Below are 11,866 nucleotides of genomic sequence, written 5' to 3' on the forward strand. Positions count from 1 at the left end.
GGAGCGTAATTACAGGAATATGAATAAAAAAGGGAGAAAATAATTGAATAAGAAAAATAATAAATAAAATTACTGATAACTGATAAACAACATCTTCGTTCTATAGGACTGCGATCATATGGTGAAACTGGACTTTACACAATTGCATTATCAGTATTAATATTCTCCAGAGGTGAAATTTAATCTGAAGGACTCTACGTTTATACAGAACGGTACTTAACCATCTTTCGTGATTATGTTTATGACTAGACTTTGTCATTATTATATACGTGATGGAATCTGAGCGCGTTTATGAAGTTGCTGGATTTACCACCGACGGGATGTTGGATCAGCTGGCCACGGATGTTAACAAAGATAACATATTTTTCCCACTCGTTCATGGATATCTGCGTCAAAGTGGTATTATCAAAGCCTCGTATGAACTGTCATATAATATTGTTAAGGCTCAAGTAGAAATTGCTCGCTGGAAGTACCCTGATGTACCACTACCAATTCGAGGCCGGCTTGGAATCATAGCATGTGCACGTGGACATTTTCATTTGCAAACTTCAGCTGCAATTGCAAAACCTCTCCGTGATTATGTTTACAAGGATCAGGTGGCATTCACCGATGTATCAACCCCAGTTACGTCCCCTGCTAATTATGTTAAACAAACATTGATTCGGCTAGCAGTAAAAGACAAACCTGATCAAATGAAATTCAATAAGGATGCATTTGCTCATTTAACAATTATGGAACAAAAACTATCATTAGATATAAAAGGTGCTGGCGTAATCGACGTGTTTGTAGGTGATAAGGGTGCTTAACAAGTAGATAGCTCTATTGTAGGAAATTTAAATATTCCAGAGGCTGATATTTTACATCATTATATGACAGTTTCACCGGTAGAAAAGGGTAGTTTGTTAGAAGTGCGTGGGCATATTGTGCTTAGCATGTTGATGACACCGGAATGGTCCGCCTGTCGTGCAATAAAATAAGCGATTGTATTATGAATTGAAGAACTATGACAGATTTTCAGTCTTACCGAGGTGAAAAAATAATCGAAGAAGAGTGACACCTACAAAATGAAATTATCACGAGAATCGTGCTGATCGTGAAATACAATCGAGCGTGTTTGATCGTTGATGCTATTTACAGGCTTGCTGTGGCAGCAACTGTTATTTTTAGTGTGACTGGAATCACGACAGCATCAACCATCATAGGTGCACCAATGGGTATTATTGACGGAGCTATATCGATAGTAACCGGTGTCTGTGATAGTCCTAGAAGCTTAATCTCGATGCGACGGCATTTTGAATACACGTCTATTCCGAATTGCTTGCAGCCACACAAAGCAGTCTGACTACGATCAATAAACTGTACTGAGTTGCTTTCGAAGATTAAATATCCATTGCGGCTGAGTTTGAGATTGAGCTGGCAGAAATGGAAAATCATACGAGCACAAATAATATACAGCACGAATTCACAGACAAAAATGTCAAATATTGAAAAAACAATCTTCATGTAGATAACTGATTTATCGATCAAAAACATATTAGCTCGCAGTGTGTGTATTGGCTGATGCCATATACTTTCCTGAATACGTACACCCTACGGGGTTTGTTTCTATAATCACAGGGTAGTATGAAGGGCGGGTGTTTTGTCCCATTGGAACTCTTGTGACACTCTACCCCCATACCTGAATCACGTGATGTTTGCGGACAAAGTTAAAAGTGATCAGCATGCAACGCTCGCGTGTGGGTCAAATGTGTCATGGGGGTAGAGTCGAATACGGATGGAAGTGACAAAAAGAGGGGCACTGGTGCAAAATTCCTAGTTTATACTACCTCTCTTGCTATATGCGTTCAATTTCAAAATGTAAACTTATAAAATTCTGTATGCTGGGTGTACAATCTTCATATCACTTAGTTTTAATATTATTGACTTCTTCAGCTTTTCAAACACACCAACAAAGGCATTTACATTTGGCATTTGCTGCTGTCTGTCTCTCTGGGTTGCCGTCAATAGCGATTGACTCGATTTTTCATCAAAATGTTCTCACTTTCTTCTGAATACTACTGTTGATGTTTTGTTTTGTTTGTTTGGCTTGGTAGTCTTTGCGATAACGCTTCAAAAAGATATCTACGTTTCATGGGTTTAAAAAACTAGTTTTAGTTTCCTATCTGAACTTGCTAACACAAAAAAGAGAATACATTCCAGGTTCTGATGTATTAAGTATGGCTGCTAATTTTGAGGTGAGAGAATTTCAGAACGAAAATTCGACGGATTATCGATCTCTGTTTGCTTTTGGAAGTCAAATTTCAAATACATCTTTATCTTTCAGTATATGATGTATAGTCATCATTAAGTCTCTGAACAATTAATCTACATATTACTTCGCAGATTTGAAACAATTGTGGCACTAAAAAAAAGTTTTAGTGTGGAAGAATGCAATGACATACGTTTCCTCCTAATTCTAACTCAACGAAGTAGATAAGGAATCGTGTTCACTTATCACTTATGACGGCCTTTCTGGTGTTATGCTTTTTATTTATGCTGTAAAAAGTACTGAATATGAGCTAAAATATCATCTTTCTTGTCGTGCTGTCTCTGATGAAAATATTGGATCGCTACCTTCGTAACAATTTCCAAGCCATCGTGTACTCTCGGAACCTGGAACCTGTGAAACAAACAACGTTGAACCAGGAATACATTTTCATTTGTACCAATGCCCATTATATAATTTCTTAGCAGTTGTGACAGTACAGTTGTAATGAGTAATATTTTTTCTAAATTACTTCACTTAAAAGCCTCTTCATGGGTACTTATGCACATCTATCTTCATGGATGCATATACACATCTATTTTGAAGGAGACATATTTTAAATATTACAAACAACACCGCATTGTGTGAAAAAATACTCTGCATCAAACAGTGGAAAGGGCATTCAAAATTGATATGGGTACTTGTAAATAACATATCAGTTAAACATTTGAAATATCCGTTAAGCCCATAGTGTAGATCACGATAAATGATATCTTCTTTATTTCATTGTGATTCTATCCGTCAGCATCACGTAAGTGCAAAATGTGCATCCTTTTATCGTATTTACATTCTGCATGACCTTTCACAAACTGTTATCAAGCAAATCATATGTTACTTGGTCCAATTACAGCGATTTTCAGATGGTAAGAGGATGTCAGATCAGAGAGAGATAGTCATCTCACACGATTTATTGTGAAACTCAGCGACTGATAAAAGTTCTTTTTGCTGGTTCCAAATTGGGATTGAGGTTAAACATTGATCCAATACTTATACTGAATCATGGGGAAGGATCCCTTCTCACTATGTATAAGCCTTTAAAGATATGTCTTTGGGAAAATAATTTATTGTGCTAATCACATTATGACGCGGAGAAGACAGCAAAAGGTATATTTTAAAACTAAACAAGGCTTACAAAATAAAACCGAACTTAGTTTACATTGAAACAAAAATCTTAAAATATTTAACAAAATTACTGCTTGATTTATGTCAATACCCTCGTGTTCATTTTATGCTTGTCCGTAAACAACTCGATAAAAGTACTTATTAGCAACAGCTTACCACTCTTTCTGAAACAATATGTGCGTTTAGTTACTGTCTTTTGTAAATAGTTATATTTGCAAGTGTCATGAAAGTCAGTGTTCTATATGTTCTGAATCAATCCGGAAAACGAATACAAACCTGCTATCAGGAACGATACATACTTGAAATATCATTTATATCTGATGATTGTATGATTTGTTAGGAAACTTTATGCGCATAGTTGAAATAGGATGTATAGATTTGAGCACGTCACAAACTTTACTCTATTATGTTAACGTTTCTATACAAAAAACCCCAAGAGAAACACCGTTTTATCAGAGTCCTTTGCAAATCTAATGGGTAATAAATGCACGTCATTTCTATTACAATTTGTCAGAACTATAATACACATATAATAGAGCATATTATGATCGTTTCGTGTTATATGCACCCTGTTAATCCAATATTTTTTCCCTGATAAGTGCTATCTTTTCTCTTTCTCTCTTTCTTTCTGTGTGTGCAGATAGTGAGATTGTACAGATCCATCAAATGAAAGCATGAACTTGAAAACAATGCAGACACTAGCTGATTTGTGAACATGTTTTCAAACCTTCGTTTTACATAATCACTTTAGGGAAATGCAAACAAAATATAAATTTAAACGGTACTTTCGGCACTTTCTTTATTATTATCATGCCTACAAATTAGAAACTTAGTGCCTTTCACAAAAATACTCCGACAAAGCAGTATCAAGCAGATCTGGGCGGGTTTCAAACCTGTGATCCACTAAGAGATGAATGGTGGAAGAGATAATAAAACATACGAGACCAATCCAAAGTATGTTATGGCAATATATACTCAGTAAGACGGCATACAACAAAGAGACTCGCAATTTTCACGTTACATTACATAGAAATGACTAATAGATCTCGATCAGATATTTTGAAAAGGTTTCTTATTTCTATAGGTGTTTGCAAATGTAAGATTGGAAAGTTTAGTGAATAAACTGTCATCCCAAATGATCGCAAATTACACAAAATTGGCAAGTTTGACGTATAAAATGTCACGTGATTACCTGAATGTGGCTTGATCTCATTCATTATGACAATTTTGATTTTAAATTATATTCTGTATTTAATATTCATAAAAGTTAGAACTGTTCAGATTCCAAAATGAGAGATTCAGTCTCGAAATGTCTTTCATGTCTCCTTGTTTTTGGTTAAGTTACAATACACCAGTACAAAATATATTGTAAATTCTCAGTTTATATATATATATATATATATATATATATATATATATATATATATATATATATATATATATATATATATGGTCTACAAACACAAACTAATATGCACGTTATACACATATATACTCGCATGCACAAATATATGTTTGTTTCATAACTAATTATTGAATTGCTGGCAGCCCTGCTTTCACCTTTTCCTATCTTATCTACCCTCGTCGAGGAGTACAAGTATGTACAATACAATTTTAGGTGTTTATACAAATTCAGTTTGGTGTATGCAAACTGCATAAGATGAAATGCAACTTTTAAATCTACTGTTATATATATACACTTTTAAAAAATCAAAATTAAATATATTAATGATTTATCATTCAAGTGAAAGTTTTCTAATTCCAAATAATATGGCATATTCTGTTAAACAGAAATCAATATGACTTCTACATACAGATCGTGATGAAATACAGAATGCATATCGACCTGACGGCAGAGCTGAAGGCATAGAGTCAGAAATCGTAACAGCGGAGGTGTATGCATTCAGAATTTACTGTATTTTACCATGCAGAAATTGTGATATTGTTGGAAACCACGTCAGCAGAATGTCAATACAGGTTCAATAAAACAGGCAGAGACTCATACGCGCCATTACAAAAATGTACATAGTGATGCTTCAGAGATTTTCGTTTTAGCAATCTTCTATTAGTAGAGAGAACTATGTGGATAACTTTATACTGAAAACTCTGAAGTCCTGTATTCTAAGTATTGCAAAGGGGAAGAAAACCAAAAAATTGATCCCAAATTATTGTATGAATAATTCTGATGTAAAATAGAATTCCATTTAGTTTCCATTTAAACTGGAAGTCTTTTTAGTTCCCTCATATACAATAATCTTGCAATTTTATCCTACATCCTGAGAATATTTATATTTTCATATAGTGGAGATTTTAATTTTATAGTATTTCTAATAGTGCTTTGCAAGTTCCTACTATTGCATAAAGAACTCCATTGATCCTTCTTTAAATTAGATTCATTACATAAGGAGGAAAAGAAAATATGCATAGAGACTTCTACTGCAGGGAGAAGATTGACAGAAATTCTCCAAACGTATGAAAGAATGTATTATGAGCTTAGAATAATAATGAATATATAATTTAATCAGTAAATTAATGTAGCCCAATAGTTAAAAAATATATTTTAATATCGGAATGGAAACCTACAAACAGATTAACAACCTATACCTTTGAAGACATATTTACCTATTAAAGAAAGTTTCACTCAACATGCTCGTCCCTTTGTGAATCATTTAAATTTGTTTTACTTTATACACTTCCAGGGCTGATGGGCACCAACTCAGTATGATTCAGTTCAATGATACGGATAGAGGATATAAATTTAAATTTGTGTTCTACGCTTGGGATTAACTACGGACCTTGTGTCAGAGATATATTTTCTGTCAGTCCCTTGAATGATTGAACTTTTGATTCCTATATATGATTAGATACGGATCAGAGTTTTATATTTATGACATTGCCTATCATATATCTCAGCAAATAATGACTTGGATATTACGAGATGAGTGGAACATGTATACAACATACTGATTCGTACGCAAGTCAAAACTTGCCCCAAAGGTTAGTCAGCATAAGTGCCAAACAGGATGATACTCAAGTTTAATATTATCGTGGTACACAAGTGCTACATATATTGTAAACAGTAACTGTATTTAGGTCAAAGAAGAGATAGATTTACATTGCGCGCATGGTTTTATTCTCGCATTACCCGATACTTGAAAATTGCTTTAACTCACTGTAAACACAAGACGTTCGCGCGACTACAATTAATTTAATCTTAATTTATTTAAATTCACGGCAGAAGTCTCCAACTCAAACTACGTTTTCCTAGACACAACAACCAAACTGATGGAAAACAAACTCCATACATATTTTTACTGACCAAACATTGATGAGCCATAACGACATCATGTCTTCAGGACACCGAGATTTTACCTCATAAAAAGCAAATCAAGCGAACCATTACTGCCAGATACATTGCTTGTTTCCTTAGACGTCACATCTTTGTATACTAACATACCGCACAACGAAGGGATACAGGCGTGTAGAGAAACATGGGGAAGCTAGAACTGTAGACAATCCACCTACACACTTCCTAGCACAACTTCTGCAACTTGTCCTGAAACTTAATATCTTCGAATTTAGTGAAGAAAACTACCTCCAACTTAATGAAACCGCAATGGGTACAAAATGGCCCCTTAGTATGCTAATATTTTGTATGGGAAAACTGGAGGGTCAACTTTTAGCATCTTTTGAACTTACAACATACCAGTGGGTACGCTTTATCGATGATATAGAAATGAAGCGGCAACAAGGAAGAGAAAGTCTGGATAATATCATATCAAAGGCAAACAACTTCCATCCCTCAATGAAATTCACGGCAGATATCTCCAACTCAAACCACGTCTTCCTGAACACAACAACTAGACTGGTAACAAACAAACTCCATACAGACATATACTCCAAACCAACCGACAAACACCAATATCTCCTCCCAAGCAACTGTCATCCAAAACACTGTATTAGGAACATCCCATATAGCCAGGCACTGAGGATACGCAGAATTCGCTCCGACGATGAAACATTCCTAAAACGGTCTGAAGAGCTATCTAAACATTTAATTTACCGATGCTACAACGAAGACCTGATTACGCATGCAACCCAAAGGGCTAAACTAACAAACTGCGATGACCTACTAAAATATGAAAAGAAGGAAAAGGCTGATAGGGTACCATTTATCCTGACCTAATATTCAGACAACCCCAAATTAGGTAAAATCATCGTCAGACGTACTAAAGTTAATCTTCCCGAGCAAACCTGTAGTAGCCTACCGGAGACCAAAAATCCTCAAGGATATCTTACTCAGGGCGAAGCTAACGCCAATCACTAATAAAGACCACCCTAGTCAATCTGGCACCTGTGGCAATAAAAGGTGCACAAACCTGTGAACATATGATAGAGACCAGGACATTTTCTAGCACAGTGCTAGAGGAAAACTAAACATACATGGTCCAGGCTAAACATACATGGTCCAAACAAAACGTGCAAAACAGAGAATATAATTTATCTCATCACATGTAAGATCTGTAGCCTTCAGTATGTCGGAGAAACTGAAAAGCTACACAAAAGGATCAACCTTCATAGATCTAATTGGATGACAAAGAAGCTATAAGAAGCCCGGTCGCAGAACACTTCTCCTCCCTTGGCTACACTTTCAGTGATATAATACTTATTGCAATTGATCACAACCCCAACTGGAGTTCGGATACCAGGAAAGAACAAGGAATCTTACTGGAAACGCCGCCTTAGAACATTGAAACCAAACGGTTTAAACCAAGAAGACTAGAAAAAGACAACCATGCACAAATAAAATTATCTTTTGCAGCCGACACATTTCTTTTAAATAATTCTCTAAATTTGCTTAATAGCCTATAATTGCTACTATAACAATGAAATATCCGGGATATAATTTGCGCTTGCATAAAGTTATATAAAACAACAGATGGCTCATCGATTTCTAGGTCAATAATAATATTTTCCAGCATCCGCAAAAAGTTGAAATAAACTAGTTGAAACATAATAAATTTAAAGGTTTAATTTCTGTAGAAACAGCCATGTAAAGTTTTGCAAACACAACGGTTTTTATGTTTTATTTGCTTGTCATGTCTATGTTTTGCATTTGCCTTTGAAAAAGACTCATTAAGAGTCGAAAGCGCTCAGGCTAGTTAGATACTAGTTTTGCACTGTTCGTTGTCTGTTTATTGCATTTATCTTAATCAATCCCTGACGCACATAATCCCTTGCTGGATCCAGTGCACTCGAAAGGACTGTTATTCGCCATATGATTTGTATTCTTTATATATATATATATATATATATATATATATATATATATATATATATATATATATATATATATATATATATATGCACATGTGCTTGCGTGTGTCTGTGTATTTGCAGGAAGATTGGTAGGAACAAGGGACGAAAGTCAGTCACAGCATATTGCTATAGTTATCTTGAAAATAACTTACAAAACTTATTGTAAAGGTAAGCATTTTCAAAATGAGAACAATGGTCACGCTATACTCTGGCAAAATTGGCCTCCTAATTTCCTCATCTTGTAAGTATTTTCAGTGTTCATTAAGCGAATGAGATTTTATAATTTTATAGGGAAAATAGAAACGAAAACAAACTTATTTTAAGTCTAAATTACTCTGCATAGTTGTCCTATAGCCTATTTTAAGTAAATATAATATATAAGAACAGTGATAACGACATAGAATCAACATTGGTAGGAACTACCTTTAGGTGATATACGTCTAAAGATTACACAGTAATTTACAATGGACGACTCTTCAGTCGATGTGGGTAGAATATTCGTAAACGATAAACGTAGAGCTGCGCGCTACGGAACTGACAGTTACACTATTATAACTAAATCATACTGATACTGATACTAGGTAGCACTTCGACCCCTATCAGATCCACACATGTATAACTGCGTAGCGAGCACCAGGTTATGAACCGCATGCAGGAAAATCGCTTCAGTCATAAAAGTTTGCAATGTTTCAAAACAAAAAGAGATAGAGAACAACCCTATATCCGTCACATATATGGTGTTTGTTCCTACTTTGTGTGTTTATATGAAGTTGGTAAAAATATGGACAGAATAACTGCCATTGAATAAGAAATCATTTGATAATGGACAGACATACGTACAGTTGGAATGGATCAACGTATCCCTAACTCTAAGGCATGGGAACAATAATTGACAAAGAAGAACAAGAAACAACAAAAATAGAGCCATTTAGCAACCACAGGCATCTAGAGTGAATGTTCTTCTTCACAGAGTTCTGTGGAGGATATTGTATGTATGATATACCTAAAAATTATTCATTCGTCATCATATAAACGTTATAAAAATACATTTGAGTTTCAGATGATACGATTTTAGTTACACTGCTCGATATTGTATAATATGTCCTGCAAATGAAAATTCCGTATAGACAACACTTCTTTTATTCACTAATATATTGAATTTAATTCAAATAAATGTTCAGTTGTTTAAACCATAGCTAAATAGCTAGTTGGCACAAAAGTACACATAATTCACAACATATATGTCTTTTAACCAATACTATTTCATACAGTCTTGCACTATTCTGATGGCAACTTGTGCAGTTATATGCACGAATACAATTATTGTTCAACGGGGACGATGGGTGGCCAGCAAACGAAAAATCTCGTTCATCCACTAGCAATGCAAGCATTATATATTCGAAATATTTACCTACATAGCAGTAGTTTGATCGATCGGAGCGGTCTATTGCTTTCAGTTGTAACATATTATTGCCTCAAAGTGAATGGTTAGGAAGTATGTCGATTTGTCCATCCCTTATAAGGCCACAGTCCATACTTGTCTTATTCAAATATTTACAATTGTGTTGAATAATTTTGAACTTAGATATGTGCTTTCCTGCATATTATATGTGTATAGCACTTTGATTTTGTACGAGAAGTCTTCTTCTAGTGAAAATGTTGTTATTCAGATAGTAGAGAGCATAGTTGTTAAAATTGCTCTCCATTGTGCCAATGTCGCATCAGACTTGTCCTACGACAGTCGGAACAGTGCCTAATTTGCCTATCGAAATTATTCAGTTATTACTTAGAAATGACCTAACTTTAGATATGGTTGTGGTCGTTGATCCTATTGAAAATAAAATGAAATCCTTTATATATAACCTGCTTGTCCCGTTACTAGAGCTACGGCAAGATGAGCTCTTGAGGATGATGTTACAGGAAAAGATTAGGATAAGGTATTCATTTGCTAGGTTGGCTGTTAGGGAATCAGTTCTAGGAACGTTAGGTTTTATTCCTTTGTTGAACTAGTGTTTGGATATACTGTCCCTGGAGCATTGACAGTTCACAAAGTAATCTTCTGGACTATGTCTCTGATTTCAAATATAAGTTGTCCAAGGTTTGTGAAGTATTTAGAAATAACCTTCACTCTGCTCGAAATAAAGATATGACATAAATAAAAAGGGACTTAGATTTTAGCCTGGTAATAGAGTTCTGGCTCTCTTTCCTATAACACAAATTCCTGGACAGCCAAAGTTTAATGGTGCTTATACAGTTAAAAAGAACATAAGTGACCTAAATTATATCATTAACGAATCTTGGAGGCAAAAACAGAAACAACTTTGCCACATAAATATATTTAAGGAGTAGGTTGACAAAGATAGTTCTGTTAATCATACAATCAGTTTAGTTGAACATATCCCACTCAACGAGGATTTAAACGAGGGCATGCAATCTGACTGTAGTTACGTTGGCGTAACCAATATTCAGATTTCAGAAATGTAAAGTAATCTGGATCAGAAACTGTCACAACTGAAGCCAAAAGCAAAGAGTGAACTTAAACAGTTAAGCAAATACAATCTACCATGAAATTGAAATTGTAGATTTTATGACTGTGAACTAACATCCTTACAGAAAAAAACTTTCAAGTAGGAATGTTTGAAAATCGCAGTTCTGTATTTGCTGTAGAATATTTATAGATCGATTAAAAGTAATTGGGATACAACAGGAATTGTTGTGCCGAAACCTGATAATATTACCCACACGTGCACTGACTTTAGAAACGTCAACAGTGTCAACAAAGCAAATTCATTTCTAATGCCAAGAATCGATGACTGCATGGAGAAAATCTGAAATGCAAATATGAGTAGTGAATGGGGTCACCCTAGCGACAATGGGAATTAGCATTACAGAGACCCCTGGGTCACTCTAGCGACAATGGAAATTTAACATGGGAAAAATCGTGGGTCACTCTAGCGACAAGGGAAATTAACATGGGAATAAATCGTGGGTCTGTCTAGCGACAAGGGAAATTAACATGGGAATAAATCGTGGGTCTGTCTAGCGACAAGGGAAATTAACATGGGGAAAATTGTTGGGTCACTCTAGCGACAAGGGAAATTGAATATGGGATTTTTAAAA

This window comes from Sinohyriopsis cumingii, chromosome 19, assembly GCF_028554795.1.
Source record: "Sinohyriopsis cumingii isolate HCF-2022 chromosome 19, ASM2855479v2, whole genome shotgun sequence".
Classification (NCBI taxonomy): domain Eukaryota; kingdom Metazoa; phylum Mollusca; class Bivalvia; order Unionida; family Unionidae; genus Sinohyriopsis; species Sinohyriopsis cumingii.